The sequence below is a fragment of the Armigeres subalbatus genome, chromosome 1 (genome assembly GCF_024139115.2).
Source record: "Armigeres subalbatus isolate Guangzhou_Male chromosome 1, GZ_Asu_2, whole genome shotgun sequence".
Classification (NCBI taxonomy): Eukaryota; Metazoa; Arthropoda; class Insecta; order Diptera; family Culicidae; genus Armigeres; species Armigeres subalbatus.
In genome coordinates this window covers 11398087-11420220 of record NC_085139.1, presented here as the reverse complement: position 1 = coordinate 11420220, position 22134 = coordinate 11398087, and the positions used below count along the sequence as shown (strand labels likewise).

Genomic DNA, 22134 nt, shown 5'->3' with positions numbered 1-22134 from the left:
TTCATTGTTGCCTGGGGTTTTAAGAAGACCATGCTCCACAGCAGCCGTGTACAAAAAGGAAACATAAAGAAGAAAGCTTGTAATCAATCCCTCAATTAAGTCCCACCATGTTTACGGGCGGAAGCCGCACCGCTCCAGTCAATGATGCACTTCAAGTCAAGGCTCACTCGACCGTGTTGTTCTTTCACAATCAAAGTACGCCTGCTGTTTACTGAGTTCATGTTCGCCCGCTCATTCATGCCGCAACCCACATGGCTTCAGTTTGATTACACACCGCAAATCGAACATTGCCTGATCAATAATTCACAGATCGGAGCACTTCGAACCAGGATATTGTAACCCTCCTTTTCCCCAAAACCGAACAGGCGCGTGCTCAACAGCAGTCGCCTTTGTCTGCCCTTTTCCGCCCTACCAGGGAAGCGTCAAATGCATTGTGTTTGTTTTGGGATATTGTTTGCTCGGACGTTATCCTATTTTTCAGCCATTGAGGAAATGTCTTGTTTCCGTTGCTCCCATGCAATCCAACCAACCAGCTCAGCCAGTTTCGCTCTCGGATCATTAAACTCCATGCAGCTTGCTCGGATTTCTTGGCCGAAGTTGTGTAAATTATGGGCCCCATTGTGCTTTCGCATTGCAGTGTCGCAGGGCTCCGGTAGGTATTTTTATCGCCATTCTCATGGCATGCTTGTTTCAGCAGTTCTGGAGAAGTAAATTTCGAGTCGTTCAACCGGAGCAATGATGTTGGTTCTTTTCTGAAACCCGGAAATGTGAAGAAAAATTGAGCGAAAAGTTTGTGATGGCTTTGCATTAATTTGGCTTGTTCAGATTTTACGCGATCTGGCTCTTGATTCATCCAACGAGTAAAATTAACAGAAAATCTATGTTTGATTCTTATTCATGGTGGTGAATTGCTGTGATGCTTTCCATCGCTTCAAAATTTGCCTAATAGATAAGTACTTGCATTATGGATAGAGTTGATTCCTTCTTCAAAACTTTTTTTGTTCCATATTACCATAGCTGGAGAAAAGACTAACAAAACGATTGTCATATTTCGCCAAACCAAGAACGTCTGAGGTACCGAGACGAAGAATGAGTTTCATGCAAGCTCACATCATGCCGGATATGTAACTCAAACGTCTTAGTCTTTCTTTGCGTTTACCTTCGTCTCCGGGAATTCAGCTCCACATCCAACATCCAAAAGCGCAGTTCTCGTACCATCGCGTCATAATCATCATCATCGTGCTGCCAGAAGCTATTCATTCCGTTCTCGACTAGTTCTAGTTTCACAACCAGTCGCAAAAGTGCTATGGGCAACAGTTTTCCTTTTTCGTAGAATTCTCACAACTAGGAACGACATACAGTGGAAATCCGTGCTTTGTTGGGATCCTTCTTCCATTGAACACCACTAGTGTATAGAGAGGGTATGGAAGAAATTTTAATGGAATAAGCAATGGTTTTCAAAGGAAATTATGGTTAGATTGCTGCTGAGCTGCTTCAGGATGAAGATGTCTCCATATCAAAAATCAAATCAGTGGTTTCATCTTTATGACGAATCCACCTAATCCTATATTTTTTCTGATTGTTCGACTATCATCAGAAAGCAATTTCCTTGGATAGCATATTTTTGGGATTTTCATTACATACGGATTTCCGCGAAGTGTCTCCGTATGAGTATGACTATTAAGTTTTAGTGGAAATGATTAAAATAGATCAGATAAGATGGAATGAGTCTCAAATTTTTTATTGTACCAGAGTTGGATTCGACCCAATTTTGAGTAGATCAGACTAAGGCCGTAATGGCAGAGTCCATACTACGCATGGTTTCATAGTTGACGTATCAATGATTTAAAATATCAGCAAGTTTGGGTTATTTCGCGTTTACTAGAATGATTAAACGCTCCAACATTGATAATTGCTTGTCGAAACCTCATTCAAGTGCTTGTGGACCGAAAGATTTAAATTTTTGATGTTTGCCCTTAAATAATTCATAATACATGCAAAAGTGCAATGGTTGTTACGTCAACTATGAAATCAGGCAGATAAGTTACAAAAAATGTGTTTTGGCCATGTTCAGTGGTAATTTTTTAAGAAAGATCATTTGGCACCAAGGAAATTGGTATCGATGTCTCTTCGGATCTCTAAAGGAACACTTCTTGCACCCATGAATTGCCGATATCTCATTTTGCACGTCTCCGCACGCCTGAATTACCCCACTCTACATGGGCGGCCCTGGTGATAAGGCATGTAAAACGCATCCATCGTTGACAAAGTTCGCCCATCCTTCACTCAGTTGGACCAAAGAAGTCCAGTCTGCTGCGAAGCTAAGCGACGAGTCGGCCTAGTCGCGACTTGAAAAAGAGTCTCTCGTGAACATCAGTTTCGCTTTTATTTTTGCATTGCGTACATTTTAGACAATTTTCGCACGATATTGGTACCAATCGACTACCAGGTTGGCTAGGCGATGTCCTTTCGGATTGATGAATGCAAATTTGGTGTCGTACGGTACGAAAACTGCCCCAGTGATGCGAGTGTCCAGCCAAACAACACCGCAAATTCGTCAATAGACGGCGAAAATTTGTATATTTCCTCTGAAAATTGCACCCTGCCTGGACGAGTTCTTCTTCAAAATGTTCTGCTGGCAGTTGTCCACAAAGCAATGAATATTGAAGACTGTTCGCCTGAGCCTTCGAACTTGTGAAAGCGAATCCATTCGATGACATCACTCTGTTGCATCACTAGGAGAACGTGACATGGTTCCATTTCTAGTAGATTTGGGCCACTTTCCCACTCTGTTCCGTTATCTGTGACGTTGATCTTCGACGGCAATCCTAGAGGTTGGATTTGAAGAGTTTTTGCCTGTTCTGCAGGCGACGATGACGTGACGATAGCGTGATGATTGGAGTCGGCCCAGAACACTCGCAGCGAAATCGACAGTCTGCGTTGATGCATTGCGTTTTCATCAACCAATACAGCCTAAGAGCGCTAATGAGCTTCAAACTTGAAATGGAAAGAGTTTTTGCGCCGCCTGGTTTTACTCCTTTTTCGCGTCCAATGTTGTTGCTGTATCTCACGATTCTGATATTGCTTGGTTTTGATGTTTTTATCTTTGTGATCAACTGCCAACTCCACTGTCGTCGCTTTGTGATGTACCCTTCTGTGGTATTGCACCATTTGACATTTGTCACTCTCGAACATGGCAGGATCAAATAATACTGCTTGACCAGCCCATGCAAACTCTTGATGGAACCGCAACCGCAAACGGGCATGTTACAGTGGGTAGTTGACCGTTTGGCATCAATCCGTAGATTGCCTATCCAAGGTGGATATTCGCCGGCATTGACTCGCCCACATGACTTACAGTATCTGTATTACGTAAGTGCTCAGAACAGATGCGAGGTAGTACAGCTCTTCAGATATCATCCTGATCCATCTTCTTGCAACGTTGCATTCCTTCACAGGATTTTCTGCGTACCAAGAGCTTACTCCTTTTGTTTTCTTCCTTCTCCGACGCGTTCCTTTGATCCAATAAAAACATGACTTTCGCAGGTATAGAAACCAAGTTCACTATACATCCATTTAATATACGGAGGTCGACTACTGGGAACTGCCATTTGAATGTGAACCAGTCCAGCTTCAGATTTACGGGAAGTTGGAGCACTATAGGATTGAAAGATGTGGTACTTGATCTGCCGCCTCTAGATGATCGCAGAAACGTCGCCTGGCGTACCACGACGCTGGGTTGAAACCAAGGACAGGGTTCTTTCCATCACGGGCGACCAAAACAAAGTAGGCTGAACCGTGGAGGTACATTGTCTCTTCTTGTTGAGGGAAAAGATCGGAAGAAGGACATCCGTCGACGCAGCTCTCTCATAAAACCCAGATTAATCCACCTAGCGGTGATGGTGCCTTCTCGACCTTCGTAAAATGTGTGCTTGAAAATAGATGAGCTAGTAGCTAGGAGTAAAAAAGAAAAAACTTTGTCCATTCTATGAAAATCGGATTTTTCAAGCAAAGATGTTGTAGTTCCAGTTGAAACCGAAAATCATATTTTGTCCCATTCCGATGTCGCAACTGCATCGCGAGTGGTGCACGATTATGGCACAGATGCGCACTACTCGCGATGCAGTTGCAACATCCGGAAATGCGAGAAATGCGATTGTCGCGAGACCTCGGTCTGGTTTTCAACTTGATCTTCAATATGCTAATAAGAATTTCGACAATTTTTTCCTTTCTAATCTTTTTGACGTACATACCCATTTTTTATTTTACTGTCATATATTTTGAGGATATTACTTTTGGATGTTTGTTAAACTGAAGCCCGACTACACAAAAAGAAAACGAAATGTCATTCCCATCGAGCGAGAGCAATATTTGTTATGATATAAATCTCATGACCGTCCTTCTGCCAAACTCCCGTAAGAAGAGAGAGGAAGCGTATCAGTGTGGAAGCATCCGATAGATCGTTTTCGGAGAGAAATTATAGCCTTTCGGTACAACTTTGTTGCACAGGAAAGGCAAAATTATGGCCAATTTTCAAGGTAATAGTCCAATCTGGCAATTTTCAATAGAAAATAATAGAACAGATTCCGCCTCAATGCATTGTTGTGAGTAAATTGAGGGTAAGTGCATTAAAAGTGAGCTGGTTTACGCGCCTTTTTAAAACACAAAGTGTTTTGGCTAATCTGTGCCCATAATCCAATCTTCCAAATTTTCAATATAAACAATCGGCAGGATTCCGCGTCATGGAACTTGTAAGTGAATTGGTTTGGATAAGTACCAAAAGTGAGCTAAACTCACTTTTGTGCGTGACACACACACATACACACACAGACACATCTCAGTTCGTCCAGCTGAGTCGATTGGTATATAACACTATGGAACTCCAGGCCTTCTGTAAAAGTATTTTGAGCGAACATATAACCTTTGTATACTTTGTAGGCAAAAGACGAAATGGTGTTTCGGCCATAACTTCCGATCCCATATTTCGATGTGGCCAATGTTCAATAGGACACATTGGGACAGGATTATGCGTCAAATGTAACTTGTTGCGAGAACAGCTACAGATAAATGCCTAAAAATTGAGTGACATTCTTTACGCGATTTTTTCGTAAAAGTTTGCGTTTTAGCTATAACTTCCGATCCCATGGTCCGATCTGGCAATTTTCAATAGGAAATAATGAGACAGAATTTTGCGTCGAATGAACTAGTTGCGTGTAAATCGACCAAGGTTAGATGTCCAAAAAATAGGTGATTTTTGTAAGTCTTCTAATAAAAAGGTATTTTGACCATAACTTCCGATCCCATAGTCCGATCTGGCCAATTTTCAATAGGAAATAATGGGACAGGATTCTGCGAATGCAATTTGTTGCGAGCAATTCGATTGAGGATAAGTGCCTGAAAATGAAGACATTTTTGGTCATAACTTTAGATCCCATAGTCCGACCTGGCCATTTCAATAGGAAACAATGGGACAGGATTTTGCGGCGAATGCAGTCTGTTGCGAGCAAATCGGTTGAGGATAAGTGCCCGAAAATGAGTGACATTTTTAGCGATTTTACGTATAAATTTGTGTTTTGGTCATAACTTCCGATCCCATAGTCCGATATGGCCAATTTTCAGGAAACAATGGGACAGAATTATGCGTCGAATGCAACTTGTTGTGAGCAAATTGTTAAGGATAAGTGCCCAAAAATGAGTGACATTTTTACGTGATTTTTTCGTATGAATTTGTATTTGGCTTAACTTTGATCCCATAGTCCGATCTGGCCATTCAAAAGGAAACAATGGGAAAGGATTCTGCGTCGAATGCAACTTGTTGTGAGCAAATTGGTTAGATAAGTGCCCAAAAATGAGTGACATTTTTACGTGATTTTTCTGTATGAATTTGTATTTTGGCCATAACTTTCGATCCCATAGTCCGATCTGGCCAACTTCAAATAGGAAACAATGGACAGGATTCTGCGTCGAATGCAACTGTTGCTAGCAAACTGTTAAGGATAAGTGCCTGAAAAATGAGTGACATTTTGAGTAGTGCAACACACACACACACACACACACACACACAACACACACACACACACACACACACACACACACACACACACACACACACACACACACACACACACACACACACACACACACACACACACACACACACACACACACACACACACACACACACTCACACACACACAGACATCACTCAATTGTCGAACTGAGTCGATTGGTATATAACACTATGGGTCTCCGGCCTTCTATAAAAGTTTGTTTGAGCGATCATATAGCCTTTACCGTATACTTAGTATACGAGAAAGGCAAAAAGGTGGTTTGGCCATAACTCATCCATAGTCCGACCTGTCAATTTTCAATAGGAAAAAATGGGTAGAAATATTTTGAGCTTTTAGTGGAATACTCACTTGTCATACATGCTGGACTAAGGTTGCCCTGTGTCTCGTAGTCGAGCCGAGACACTGAAGAGGCCTACATTTAGGTCGAAATACGTATCTGTCAAGATACAATGGTGAATCTAATGGATTGGGAATGGGAAAGGATTCTGCGTCGAATGCAATTTGTTGCAGCAAATCGGTTGAGGATAAGTGCCCGAAAATGAGTGACATTTTTACGCGATTTTACGTATAAATTATTTTGGCCATAACTCTGATCCCATAGTCCGACCTGGCCAATTTTCATAGGAAACAATGGGAAAGGATTCTGCGTCGAATGCAATTTGTTGCAGCAAATCGGTTGAGGATAAGTGCCCGGAAAATGAGTGACATTTTTACGCGATTTTACGTATAAATTTGTATTTTGGCATAACTCTGATCCCATAGTCCGACCTGGCCAATTTCTTCAGGAAACAATGGGAAAAGAATCTGCGTCGAATGCAACTTGTTGAGAAATCGGTTGAGGATAAGTGCCAAAATGAGTGACATTTTTGTCGTTTGTGCGCACACACACACACACATACACACACACACACACACACACACACACACACACACACACACACACACACACACACACACACACACACACACACACACACACACAGACATCACCTAATTCGTCGAACTGAGTCGATTGGTATATAACACTATGGGTCTCTGGGCCTTCTATAAAAGTTTGTTTTGAGGATCATATATTTACCGTATACTTAGTATAGAGAGGAAAACCGAGGCCTTCGTCCAGCCGCCTCCCACTTCTGCAACTTTAGTTTAGTTAATGGCACGATTCTTCGTTCGCCCCTATCGTCGGACAGCTTCGAGGGAAATGTACTTTTACACATAAAAAGTACAAATGATCCAAAAGAAATACAAAATGATCCATGAAAATATGTTTTTGATCCATAGATTGAAAATGAAAATCATAAAAGGGTCGATGATCCATAAGGCAGTGTAAAACGATCCATGGTTCGCAAAATATAGCAATAAATGAGGTTTTTCTGTGGGTCAAATTTTGAAAAATATCGGCATATTTAACAAAATACCCATAAGAGAATCCCAGATGATCCATAAAGTACTTGCTTCTGCGCAATAAATTTAATGATAATGTTCCAGTAAAACCGAAAAATTACTTTAATGTATATTGGAATGATCCATAGATTTGCAAGGTATTTTCCACACTTCAACAAGAATGTAACATAAAATAAAGCAAATGTTCCATGATATAAGTCAAAACGCATACTTAAATTGTTTTTTGTTCCATGGAAAATATAGAAATGAGCAATAAAATTGCATAGTGATGAGCCATGAAATAGTATTGTTCGATCAAAACCAATACAGGGTTACACTACAAATCTAATAACGGCAGCAATGAATCATCGCAATTGATGGACCCCTCAAAATATGTTCGGTAATAGATACAAGTATCCCTAAAAACATACGAATGATCCATAGATATGAAGTCCGATCCATAAACAATATTGGTATGAACCGAAGTAATGCGTATTTTCCATCAAAGTGAATTCGTTCCATACAAATTTGCAACTTAAAAATGTCTTACATGATCTGAAAACTGTTCAGAAAGTGCAAACTTAAATAAAATGGTCACCTTAGTCTTGTTTACGTATGAATGACGCTTTCAAACTTTCGAGCCTATTAAACAAGAATGAGAGTGCAGAATGAATGTATGGTGTATAAGAACTTGACTTTATGGAATTTTCGGATGTTCAAAATACAGAAGCTTAGATTTCATGATTTTTTAACGTTTTATTATAAATCTAGAAGTTTCTCGTCGATAATCTGACAATTACAAAATTAGTATTTTTATCTAAATTTGGTATTTTGTTGAAAATATTTTACGTTGACGTAGCTTCCATGACAGATCGAAAAAAATGTTTTAACAGTTCTATGGAAGATTTATTTTGTTGATAAATGATTAACAAATAGTGTCCTTGAAAAGTTATTTAATGTTAATATTCGTATAATAAAAAGCGAGGGTCATATGATAATATAGGTGAATTGATCCAACGAACCTTTGTGTGATATAATAATAATTGATTTTGAACTTAATCAATCTGGTTTAAAGCGTTATTGATAAAGGATACCAAAAATGCTCCCATATTATTTATGACTGGCACAATAAACTATAGATTTAACGAAAATTGTATTTAGAGCTTGTTCTTGACGCTATAAGACATAATAAGCAACGAATACATTGATGTTCAAACGCTAAGATCGCATTAATTACCTCAAATATTCAAATCAACGAATCTAAAGATTTGTTAACATAATGCGTATACTTTGGTCATAGCTTAATCTCGTGCTTCACCAGTCAGATTACTGACCTCGGCTGACCTGAACATCGTGTGGCAACTCTTTAAGCGGCAGGGAACATGCCATTAGCGCGCAAGAGTTGTTAGACCACTGAGTCGCGCCAAGTGAATGACGAGGTACCATAATGGTAGTGTTAGCGATAGACCTTATTGTACATTGGGACAATCTGATAGAAAGTCGCTTTGAATATTTAAAATAATAATTAGCGATTATTTTATAGTTCATCGTCTTTTAATGTTTACTGTTTATTTTCCTTATTTTCAGTAGTTACTATATTGTCAATATGTTGAAGATAACATTACGGCAATATTTCGTATATCTTATATCACATTTTACCTTTTGAATTCGTCAATGAATATATACATTTTCTTTTAAATTGTTCTACTGTTTTGTTTTTTATAAAATTTAAATAATATATCACAGAAAGATTTCAATAATTATAATGTGAAGTTAACGAAGGTTTGATCGTTTTTGTATTTTGTTTTTCATTGGCATATTGATAGATATAGAGTATTTGGTATTCAATCTCAAATGCATTAGTTCCAGTGATAGTTGGTTGTTAGATGAATTGTTTCATCAAAGAATGTGAATTGTAATTATTTAACTCTATAAAAACCCTAAGTAATTCTGCCTTTCTCGTAATTAGTCAACATTCCAACCACAGAACGCACTAAAACGAAAGATTATTATTTGCCTAAAAGGAAAGGTTGAACAAAACATTTAAACTGAAATTGTAGGCATTTAAAATGGTTTCAACCCACAGCATAATAAACTATGTTTCCAAACAGGTTGGTGGTTCTGACTATTTGAGTATTTTACATTTCGTATAAAATAAGCAACATTCATCCTTAGTAGTGGATGATGTAGTGGATGTACTGGATTTTGTGTTGTTTAAAGTTATATATTCATTCATATTGTAAGCGTTCAAATGTTAGTTGCATCTTAGTTTTGAATAAAACTTAGAAAATATCTATTTATTATTAAACCTTTTAAATAATGTTTTTCCGTTTTCACGTAATATCTGTTGAATTTTTGATGTTTTGGTTTTCGAAAATATGTCTTGTTCATGTAAAACTCATAAGAATTTTTTTGTGGCTATCCGCCACAATAATTATCTACTTGCGGTTTGATCATTCTATTTTTGTTATGTAATACGTCTTTATTGATTCTGTCTGATATAAAAAATGGAAAATTGAACGTCACTGATCGTGCAAATGTTTGCAATTTTAATACGTTATGATGTATACCCAATCGTATGTTTTGTTGTTGAGTGCATTTTTAAAATTGACGGGTTCTACTCATCTACGTAATAATACGTCTACAGTTCGTACAGCAGGTCAAAGGCTGATTCAAGAACTTACATCTACTTTTGAAACTTTTTAATGAGAAAAAAGTACTGAACAAGAGAAAGTCAAAGTTTAGTTAGTTTAGTTTTAGTTTAGTTTTAGTTTAGTTTTGGTTTAGTTTAGTTTGTTTAGTTTAGTTTAGTTGTTTAGTTTAGTTTGTTTAGTTTTAGTTTTTTTGTTTAGTTTTAGTTTTGTTTTTTTGCTTGTTTGTTGTTAGTGTTTAGTTTTGTATTTTTAGTTTGTTAGTTAGTTTTAGTATAGTAGTAGTAGTTGTAGTTTAAGTAGTTATGTAGAGTCAGTTTTAGTTGTTATGTTATGTTTAGTAGTTTTAGTAGTTAGTAGTTTTAGCATTAGTTTAGTTTAGTTTTAGTTTAGTTTTTAGTCAGTTTTGTGTTTCAGTTTGTTTAGTTGTTAGTTTAGTTTTATTTTAGTTTTAGCTAGTTTTAGTTTAGTTTTAGCTTAGTTTTAGTTTCATTTAGTTTTAGTTTAGTTTTTATTTTAGTTTAGTTTAGTTTTAGTTTAGTTTTTAGTTTGTTATGTTTGTGTAGTTTGTTTAGTTTTAGTTTCAGTTAGTTTTAGTTTAGTTTTAGTTGCTTTAGCTTGTTTAGCTTAGTTTAGCTTAGTTTTAGTTTAGTTTTAGCTTAGTTTTAGCTTTAGTTTCTTTTAGTTTGCTTAGTTGTTTAGCTTTAGTTTTAGTTTAGTTTTTAGTTTAGTTTTTAGTTTGTAGTTTAGTTTTAGTTTAGTTTAGTTTAGTTTAGTTTGGTTTTAGTTTAGTTTTAGTTGTTGTAGTTTTGTGCTTAGCTTTTTAGTTTAGCTCATTTGGCTTTTGCAGTCAGCTCAGTTTGCCTGTCAGTTAGCTCAGTTTTGCCTAGCTCAGTTGTTTTAGTTCTCAGCTTCAGTTTTGTGCTTAGTTTTAGCTTCAGTTTTTGCCGCCTTAGCTTGCCAGCTTGCCTTGCTTGCTGTGCTAGCTCAGCTTCCTTGTGCTTAGTTTTAGCTTAGCTTTTAGCCTAGTTTTTAGCTTAGTTTTGCTAGTTTGTGCTTAGCCTTTTAGTTTAGTTTAGTTTAGTTTTAGCTCAGTTTTATAGTTTTAGTTTAGTTTTTAGTTGTTTTAGTTTTAGCTTAGCTTTTAGTTTAGTTTTAGCTTAGTTTAGCTTAGTTTTAGTTAGTTTTAGCAGTTTTAGCTAGTTTCAGTTTGTTTTAGCTCAGTTCAGTTTAGTTTAGTTTAGTTTAGTCAGTTTTAGTTTAGTTTAGTTTAGTTTTAGTTTAGTTTTTAGTTAGTTTTAGTTTAGTTTTAGTTTAGCTAGTTTAGTTTTAGTTTAGTTTTTTAGTTTAGTTTTAGTTTAGTTTAGTTTAGTTTTTAGTTTAGTTTTAGTTTAGTTTTTAGTTTAGTTTTAGTTTAGTTTTAGTTTAGTTTTTAGTTTAGTTTTAGTTTAGTTTTAGTTTAGTTTCTTAGTTTTAGTTTAGTTTAGTTTTAGTTTAGTTTTTAGTTTAGTTTTTAGTTTAGTTTTTAGTTTAGTTTCTTAGTTTTAGCTTTAGTTTAGTTTAGTTTAGTTTAGTTTTTAGTTTGTTTTAGTTTAGTTCAGAATAAACGATGTTTTCAAATACGAATATAGGAGCGAAATATGGACATAGATTATTTATTGAAATATCAAATGTAGTTAATAATGACAATTAATAAATTTTGTCTAGAGACTTTATTACCAGCTGACGTTCGGCTACGCTTTCACTGATATTAGTCTCTCACAGTGCTTTCGTGATAAATTTTGGCCGTCCACATGGCTTCTTCGAAGATAATATTTGTGTTAGCTTTCAGCCCGAGAGTATAGCATTTTAACAGCAACGACCAGTATATGGGCGCACCCATTAGTTTTAAAGAAGTTTTTACACGTGCAGATCCATGCCGTGAATCTACTCCCTAACCTCCACACGGGCAACTTTACCCAGCTCCTCCATGTAGGCATCAAGGGAAGTATATTCAGGGTTTCAAAATTTTCGATGTCCTGTGTCACTTCGTTAACTCCTTCCGGGAGATAAACGAATACTCTGCCTTGATGGTTTTGATTACTGTTCGCAACTTTTTTGTCTTAAGGTATTCGAAAGCTTCCTTCATCGGCGAGAGCTACTTGCCTCCGATACCACAACGATCTGGGTCGCTGTACGCTTCTGTATACGCATTATTTGCTCTTTAAATGCCGAGAAAGGCTCTTTATGGCGCTTCAAATAATTGTACTTAATCGATTTGTTGATCGCTTCCACACCATTATTGGTAGCGGGCATCCTGGCAGAGCCGCTTGTACCATTCCGAATACTTTTATGTAGGGTACTTATCGAAAAACGCTGTGAACGATTCGTAAATACTATACTTCGCTATAAATAGCTCCAATGGGCACCAAATGTCTTTTGGTTGGTGCTATTTGCAATAGCGCACCTCCGCTTCAGCTGCTCCTGAACCTCTATAGGCATCTCAGGGTGCTTTTTGAAGTGTTTGATTATATTTTCCTTGACATGAAAATAACAGTTAAGTAGCACGACAGCTTGTCCGAAGACGCAACGCGCCGCGTCTTTAGCGCCAGTTCCCGTCACTAAGGAAATTAGCAACTCTGACATCTCCACCTTGATTTAGCCGCGGAAACAAGGGTCTGAAAACGAACGTATAATCGATTTGCTCCTGATTGGTGATGCAAGCAATGCACAGGGTGCGCTTTTTCATTTGATCGATTATGGAGCAAGAAGTGGATACCCTGCATAGTGATTTTAAATGCAATCAGCAGCGATCGTTGTAAAACGACAGAGGTATGAGAGCATACGTTTCGAAGAAATTATGATCCGAAATTTTCTGTTATCGTGGTCGACGTCTTTCCGATTATGAAAGCCTCGCGAGCATCATCTGGTACAGCACATCTAGATGACAGCCAAGTTTCCAGCCACCTAGAAATGGTCAATTGTAAAATACACAATGTTAGAAAAAAGGTGATTGAAATGAACAATTGTCCATATCCATACTAGAAACGAAGTAATCACTGTAAGACGCCTCGAGTAATAAACGTGGCGAACGAGAATGGGGTGCTAGAAATTTCGGGATTTATTCTGCAGTCGAAGAAATTCCACAAGAATATTTGTAGAAAATCCTGTAGAATACTTTCACAAACACCGAAGAATGTCCTGGAGGAATTTTGTAACAACAACCGGAGGAATCGAGAATTCTCTTGGTTAAACTTGAAAGTTTTCGTATTAAACCGCAGAAGAATCTCCAAAGATTTCTAAAGGAACTCAAGGTTGCTGGGGAGCTCCCTGAGAAATCTTCAAGAGATCATATAGATGATTTTAATTATGTATATATATATATTTACCAAAAGACATCGTTCCAGTGCCGAACAGTTTTTCTCTTGAAGATTTCATTGTGTTCAGCGAGCCTTGTCAAAGTTGCCATTGTTCGCTTGAAGTGTAGTTTAATATGCACGACGGTATACCTCGATCCTACTTAGTTTATCAATCAGTTGTTTATCTCCGGTTGCTAACTTGACCGTGCCAAGTTTTCGGCTGGGGGTCATGGCAGCTATGTTGTCCTTTAGCACCGACTGACACGTCTCCTGTAGTGTTGGGTATAAAGGCCAATAGTTGTCGCGTACATTGAGGCTCTTGCACGTACTTTGATCCGGCTACAATTGTAGTATCGCATTCGACCCTTAGCCGGCGTGTTCTCGGATTTTAGTCGAAATCTGCTCCCAACTTCCTGACGAAATCATCCAGGTCTTTCAACGGAAGCTCCGAATAAACGACCAAGTACTCTTAGCTTTTGACGAAACTTCCAACTCAACAGTGCCTGGTCCGGTGTCCGCCTTTAGCAGAAGGAAGGAAAAATAACATTCAGGTCATCATATAACCACGATAATTTTGAGAATCATGTTATTTCTACATAGGATGCATTTTAACTGAGCTGTGAAATGCGCACGCTACAAAACAAGACCGTACTGAAGGTGGCAAGTTTCGTTAGATTTTCCGTCATTTCTCTGGACATAAAAGTATCAAATATCAAAATTGTAACTTGCTCATAACATAAGTCTCACAGTTCATAACTGAGGAATGGCTCATGTAAAATTAGCTGCGTGGCGGTGCCATTGTTCCTACCTTATACATACTATAAATTCCATAGACAAGCGATACACAGTTGAGTAATTACGATTTAGTGTGTTTTCCGTTTTTCACACGCTACGTCGATTGCAATCGTGATATTATTCTCGTTTAGCTACACACTAACTGACATTTCGTTTGCTACACTGTTTCGCTTGTGACAAAGGGGCAAAATGATGAGTAATAAATTATCCTCTTTGCAGAGAAAGAATTAATTCTCAAATTCAATTCTTCAAATAACAAATGATTTAAAGCTCAGCATTGGCAATGGCCAGTTCTTTTCTAGAACACAATTGAGACAGCAGCATCCCACATTTGATTTTCTCATGCAATAAGATTCGATGTGATATTTAGATAGTATTTATACTTAAGGACCATCCACAAAGTCATGTCACGCTCTAAGGGGGAGGTGTTTGAGAAGCGTGATGACCTGACATTTTTTAGTGAAATGATACAAAAGCGTGACGAAGGAGAGGATGGAGTAGAAAACTACCATTTTTGCGCGACATATTTTATCAACTTTCCTAATATTGCGATATGTTTATTATTGTTGTAGTAAAAAGGATGCACTCTATAACAGAGATGGCACAAATTGGAACAGGCGCTTGCTTTCAAATCAGTTGTTCCAGTCGAGCACAAGGTTCTTAAAGGTAGCGAATATTGCGCCACTTGTATAATGCAGGCACTTTAGTTTGTAGGTAGATACCCTGTTTCATAGTTTACATGGAACTTAAACATTGTGTACACACCAAATTGAAGAATATGTTTCAGCAAATTATTTGCTGGTAATTAACCAGTAATTTGGAACTTGCTGATAGCTTGGAAATTTTTTCCGGTTTGCTGAAATTTAGTAAACCTTGCTAGATTGCTGTACATTCAGCATGTTCTACTGCTGTCACTGTCACTGCAGGCCTTGGTAAAAAACATCACGTTTAAATTTTCTAGACCGCGTTTCTAGTTTCGTTTTGCAAATTTTAAAATCGTAAAATCATTTAAAGTTATGTGCTGAATCGATCTGAAGCTCATGAGGTCTTGCAGAGCCTGAAGTCCAACCGTTGCAAAGTGATGTGAAGTGAAGCAGTGAAAAAGCTATTCGTAAGTTGAGCAATAAAAATAATAATTTGTCTTTTTTCAGCTTTCAAAAAATGGCGGACATCATAAAATGTTTTAATTGTCATCAATCAATTGTATAAGGCCGATATTGCATATGGTCGATGGCTTGAAGACAAGTAAAAATGCATGAGGTCATTGATACAAATGCATGAAAACTTTATGCTTGCACAAACTGATCATTTGCAACAAATGTTTAATTGTATGTATATTAATAAATGTAAGTCTTAGTTTGTTTATTTGTTATTGCTACTGCTTTGAATAAAAGCCATAAAAATCCTAAATATCCTTTGAAAATACGAAGAAAAATATTTTATAATAATCATGATAATAAATAAACAAAATGTAACCAGCTGGTTTACAGCAATTTTGAACATTTTGCTGAATTGATACAGCAAAGTGCTGTCAAATCATATTCCAGCCGAAATGCGGAGTTTTCAGCATAACAAGCTGATGATTCAGAAACGACTGACAGATATGACAGTTCAGTTTGCTGAAAGTTTCGGTAATTTTTTTTACTGAAATGATTGCTGAGTTATCAGTTTGCAAAATTCAGCAAAATTTTGCTGATTTTCGGCGAAAAAATTTGGTGTGTAGGATCGACGCTAATTGAACATGACCATACTAATCCAAAAACAAGGCAGTTAGAGACTTATTTAAAAGTGACGAGATAAACTGATATATTTTGTAATAGTAAATATGCAGCTGAGAAAGTAGATGTACCGTGCAGATTACTTTACGTAACCTTCGGAGGTATATTCAAATTTTAAGGAGCAGCATCCTGATGTAAAATAGGCTTTTTATGTCTTTGCAGCTGTCGGAAGCATTATTCAAACACCTAAAATATAATAATCGCTGACTTTTCAAAGAACTGTATAGATGCTGTACAGTATATAAGTGATTTCATAAGGGCCAAACGCTCAATGCATAATCCATTCTTTGCTATGGGTCGTACACATATTACGTAAGAATTTGTGGGGAGGGGGTTTGTCGTTTCTTACGCACCATAAAAATAAAAAATCATTTGTACGAAAGCAGCCTTAGGGGGAGGTATGGAGTCAAAAACCCAAAAAGTGCTTGCGAATAAGTGTAGGCTCCTGTAAATCAAGCGCAAGAATTAAATTTTATAAGCTTTTATAGCAATCGGAGTTTGCTTATTAGTTATTTTGCTTTATTTTTGCTTATTTTAACAATTGACGAATTTATCGCAAATTGTTAAAACCTGTTACCTGGCCTATATTGCCGTTATACGCATAGCTGCCCCATATACATAGGAAATCCCAGCAAACATGGGACAAATATGCGTATGATGGTAGTATAAAATATGCGTATGTTGGTAGTATAAAAGATACATGTTTTCAGATCAGGAGTCAATACCAAAATGAAATGAACTGGCGCCAGCGAAAGTGGTACATAAACCATTTTTGTCGATTTTGTGTTTTTACACTAACTGTTTCGTAAAGGTCTAGTGAGGGAATAACGAAGAGATATGCACTTTGAATTTCTGGTATATATCACAATAGCAATCGTTGAAAAAGTGGCATGTGCAGTTCTATCCACTAAAATCAGACTACTGAAAAGAAATTTTGACAAATGGATGTTTCCGCCATAGATTTTGACCCTATTTTGAACTTCAAGATGGTTTATCGTTTAAAATAATTTGATAAATTTGTTAGTACCACTTTTTACTGGCAACGATTTTCGGTTTCTGCTTGTTCCCATTAATAGTGGTACATGTGTATTTTGTTCTAACAAACTTGAAATTTAGGAAGAAACTTGCATATTTCATCACTACCTTTCGGCACATCAGTCACGACACGTTGGTACGGTTGAGCTGCAGAAAATTGCTAATTTGAGTTTTATTTTCGAGATTTTTGGAGAAATGCTCCTGTAAAATTTACCAATGTAACATGAACCACTTCGCTGGCACCGGTTCAAATGATGCAAAGGACGCCAAAAATTCAAAATCATGTTTGCCTTTTACGTAAAGCCTATATGATCGCTCCAAGAACAACCTTTTATAGAAGGCCCGGAGACCCATAGTGTTATATACCGATCGACTCAGTTCGACGAATTGCGGTGATGTCTGTGTGTGTGTGTGCGCGCACCTTGTACCAAAATGTATCAAAAGTGTTATTTTTCGGGAACTTATCTCAGCCGACGCATTCGACGCAGACTTCTGTTCCATTGTTTCTATTGAAATTGGCCAGATTGACTATGGGCTCGGAAGTTATGGCCAATATACTTTTTTTTTAATAGAAAAATTGAGTAAAAATTGTAATTTTTCAGGCACTTATCTCCAACTGATTTACTCGCAACAAGTTGCATCCTGTTCCATTTTTTTCATTGAAAATTGGCTAGATCGAACCTTGGGCACGGAAGTTATGGACAAAATGTAATATTTTATTTGCACGCGAAAGGCACCATCACGCTAGGTGGATTAAACAGGGTTTTACAATTATGCTTTTGCTTGTTTTGAGGAGTTCAAAGGTGTTATCGTATCATATAAATATATGCTTTATCGATCTAAACTTTTTCCTGTACAAATACTTCAAACTTTTCTGGACGATAGAGATTGTTTAAATTCTATTTTTCTCAGTCGATACTTATGCAAAGTGAAGTCATAATATATGCAATATATTCAACTCAAGTGAATGAAACCCATACATTGCAAAATATTTAAGAACAAAGTTTAAAGTAAATGCAAAAGAATTACTCACCTCCAACTTACACGAAACGCTTGAGGAAGCCTCGACAAGAGGCAAACCAAGGAAGTTCGCTCCTGCTCCTGCTCTTGCACTTGTAGCGTAGTTGGTATATTAGGAATAGCATTTTTCGGGTGTAACGACGGATTCATTGCGCTGCTCTTCAGAGCTCGTCTATCATTGATTTGAGGAATCGAAGACCTTCCTTGATGTTGATGGGCCTCTTAAAATAATTGCAATATAATTACATACGCTATGAATGTGATAAAGGCGATAACATTAAAATTCATAGCAATCACATGTTTTTTTTGAACACCTGGGGCCACTTTATAGGTCCGAATATTTACTTGACATAAAATCAATCATGAGTCAGCTGAGGATGAAACGAATGGCAATGATGCTCTCTAAGAGCATCATTCCGGCGGGAGCATCTTAAGATGGATCACCACCAGCGCTCTTATTATAATTTCGTCAACTTTTCGCATTGCGACTATTCGGCCTCAAATTGGTTGTTGCTGTATTCCGTACGGTGACGTTTGACAGTTTATCAAATTAGCAGCGCTGTTCACGCGCTACCAAATTTGGTCACTTGTCAGTTGCGCTACTTTTATAGCAGCGTTTAGTAGCGACCGATATAGTGTCAAGTAATGATTCTGGGAGCATCATAATGGGCGCGAGTATTTTGATCACCTGCGTAGCGCTGTTATTTTAGTTAATCACTTTCGTATCGGTCATTGTTTAGAGCGACTGGTAAAGTGCGCGCAATGATACTGCGCTCAAACGACTAATACTGCGCCTGTTAATCTTGTTTCTACGAGCAATGGATATACTATCAGCTCGTCACCTCCGGATTGGCAATCCTACGCATTGGCTTCCAAGCTGGAGACCAAATAATATGGCAGGCTTTACCAAAATCAAATCAACCACATCTACGTCAGTCGAGAAGAAACGAATCTTATTGATGTACGGAATAAACGTAGTGCCGATATCGAGTCGGATCATCACTCCCTCATTGGCGAAATACGCCTTTGCATTGCGCGGATTCGCCGCCAGGAGGAGAGAGTCGGACGACGGTTCAACACACGACTGGGAGATGCCACGGTGAAAAGATCCCGTTGAAGAACTGAGATCCGTGCAACAGATATTCCGGAAGGTGCAGCGTGGAAGACCAATGACCGCCATCAAGAACGCCTTCATCGCCACCAGCGAAAATAATAATCAGGGCGAAATGCGCGCTCAGAGAAAACAATGGATCACTGACGCGACCAGAGAGCGGTGGGTAGAAAATCTGCCACTCGCAATTATTCATTGTATTTTTTAGACCTCATACAAAATTGCTGAATTTTTGAAACATTTATTTTAAAGAGCTATTTTTACCCACTAGAGAACATTTTCTCCTGGTACATCGTAGGGGTTTCTATTGACAAATCGGGGCTAGTTAGGACATTTTGAAACAAGAATTATAACGTGTTACTCATATTGCCAGTTTTTTTTAATCAAAATCCAAAGTAGCAATACGTAACTGAACGAAGTAATACCGATCTTCCGCAATTGTTCTGCTCGCCTGGTCTTGTATTCGATTCAAAATTTTAGTTTTGTTGAAGTCGAATATATGTCCCTCTTCCATGAAGGGTGGTAGAGATTAGCGAGAAAGGAAAGAAAAAAAAAGTTATGTTTGTCTGACTGAACAGCTAGGAGGTTGCCAGCTAGTAGTAAGTGTATTTTGTGTGAATTATTGTTTGATTGTGAAAATTGTAATAAATGTGATTTTAGGCGTCTGATAATGGCTGAAGCGTAGTAAGCCGAAACGCGTAACGCTAAATTGCTGTTTTGATTTAATTGTCACCGAAAAAAGCCAACCAAAAAAAAAAAAGTACGTGGATTAATCCGGTTGGGTCTCCAAATATTTCGAAAACTCGCAACGCCCAGCCTTTCTGACTAAGCTTCTAAGTCTATCCCAATTTCGCCATCTGATGATATCAGACTGTCAAGATATTGAAATCCTCCGATCGTCCGGCTACTGCAAAGTTTGAGAGACTGTTCTCGTTGGCATGGTTGAGTGCCTGGTCCTGCTGACGTTGATGGTGAGATCCGCCGCAAAGAAGCATACGGTCAGCTCGTTCAGCTTACTCCGCATAAAAGAGCGTTCGCAGTACTAAAACAGTGTTTCGTCATCATTAGTCAAATCAGAGTCGTCTAGATGTTCCACAACAGTAAACTGCCAAAGCAGCTCAAGGTATGGTACACGGTCAATCGCACCCACCATGATCTTATCGGTTGGTACGCTAAGAGAAGTAACAGTGGAGATGAAATGCATCCTTGCCTCACATCAGTGACTATCCGAATGAGCTCATACAAAGCTCCGACCCTATCTGAAAATCCCTTGCATCCCAGGGCGCCACACAGATTTTTGTGATTCAGACAATAGAATTCCCTTCCGTAGTCAATGAATAGCAAATAAAGAGACACTTCCAACTTGTTGACCTGCTCCAGAAAGATGTTGCTAGACCAACATTTGAAAAGGGCGCAACAGCCAAAATTTATTCCTTCTGATTCTTCGTCTACATATATAGCATAGTTGAATTGTTGCTACCATATTCACACAGACAGCATAGAACAGGATGGCTGCTTTTTGAAGAACTGGTTGAGACTTGAAGAAGCTGTTTAAAGTGCTCGAACCAACCTTTCAGCTGTCCAAGTCAGTGAGTAACTGAGGCAATAATCTCCTGTTGCTGCAGCCATCCTTTCTTCATCGGTCAGAAAGTTCACCCATGCCCGCCTGACCTGCCTGCAGCAGCGCCCAACTTCCACTTTCAGAGATACATCCCGTTGACGGGACTCGTACTTCACTCCTCTGATTCTTCCCGTTCCTCAGCCTTTGCTTCTGTACGCTCCTTAATCTTCCATCGGCTTACATCTGTAATCCATTATTTTCGCTGAGTGCTTAGCTCATCCAAGTTGTCCTCGCCGGTTTCGATAAAAGTATTCTTCGCCGCCCACTTCTCTTCTACGCTGCCACTTTTCGGACATCCACTACCCGAGTTCCAAGCTCTTCAACGAACGATCTCTTCACAGCTGCATCTTCCAGTCGGTCTATGTTAATTTTTCGCCCTAGCCTCTCCTCGAACCGCTGAATCTGAGCAATGCGTTATCAGATCCCGCATCAAAAGATGATAGCCAAACGCGATGTCAGCGCTGCATTAATTACGGATTCAAGAAGGTCTCCATTTTCAGCTGATCTATTTCCAGAGGAGCCAAATACTAACCAACTAAAAGCAGCTCTAGAGGAGTAAGTCGAACGCTGCTGGCTGCAGTCGGGAGAAGCGGGTGGGTGATTGGAGCAAGAACAAATCCGTGATCCTAATTCTGATACAGGGAAAGGTTGGCAATTCTCCAACGACAGCAGGCAGGATTTCGCCCCGGACGATCATGTGAAAACCATACTGTCATGCTTTGTATGATGCTGGAGCAGGTCAATAAATTTCGAGAGTCCCACATTTGGTATTAATTGACCACGGAAAAGCCTTCGTTCGTCTGAATCTCGAAAAACTATGGGGCGTCCCTAGAAGCAAGGGAGTTCTAGATATAATCCTGTCCTACATAATTGAATCGCTAGAGTGAGGAAAGGATGAATGTATTATATCTGTGTTACTGTTGCCCATCGACAAAATCATGGGCCGCTCTAGCAGCCTACCACCATACAGCAATCGAACGACCTCGACCTAGATGATGATACCCATAGGCTCCAACTTTGGGGGGTCGAGGAACTTTTTGCTCTCTCAATAATTATCTAAGGCCGATTCAAATAGCTACCAGACTATTTTATTCACAATGGATGTGCAGTTCATTCTTGCGTTCATGACCATGCAAATCCTCGATGACAAAAAGAGCTTATTTGTTCATTGTTTGGCTCAATCATTGGATGTACAAGACACCATCAAGACTGTTCCTGCCTGTAGGGATATAACAATCATGGCTAAGGATATGATCAATTTTATCAGGGATTCTCCAAACGGGTTCTCTGGGATCAATTTTGTCTGGGATTATATTTCAGTCTCTCGAATC

General features: G+C 38.4%; 1 protein-coding gene across 1 annotated transcript in view; it reads right to left on the bottom strand.

Annotated features, from left to right (window-relative positions):
- Positions 1-18166, bottom strand: part of LOC134221730 (suppressor of lurcher protein 1-like) — a 430147-nt gene extending 411981 nt beyond the window's left edge. Inside the window, exon 1 of the mRNA XM_062700938.1 lies at positions 18085-18166. The gene's annotated coding sequence lies outside the window, so the exon portion shown is untranslated. The remainder of the gene's footprint in view (positions 1-18084) is intronic.
- Between the last annotated feature and the right edge of the window lie 3968 nt (positions 18167-22134).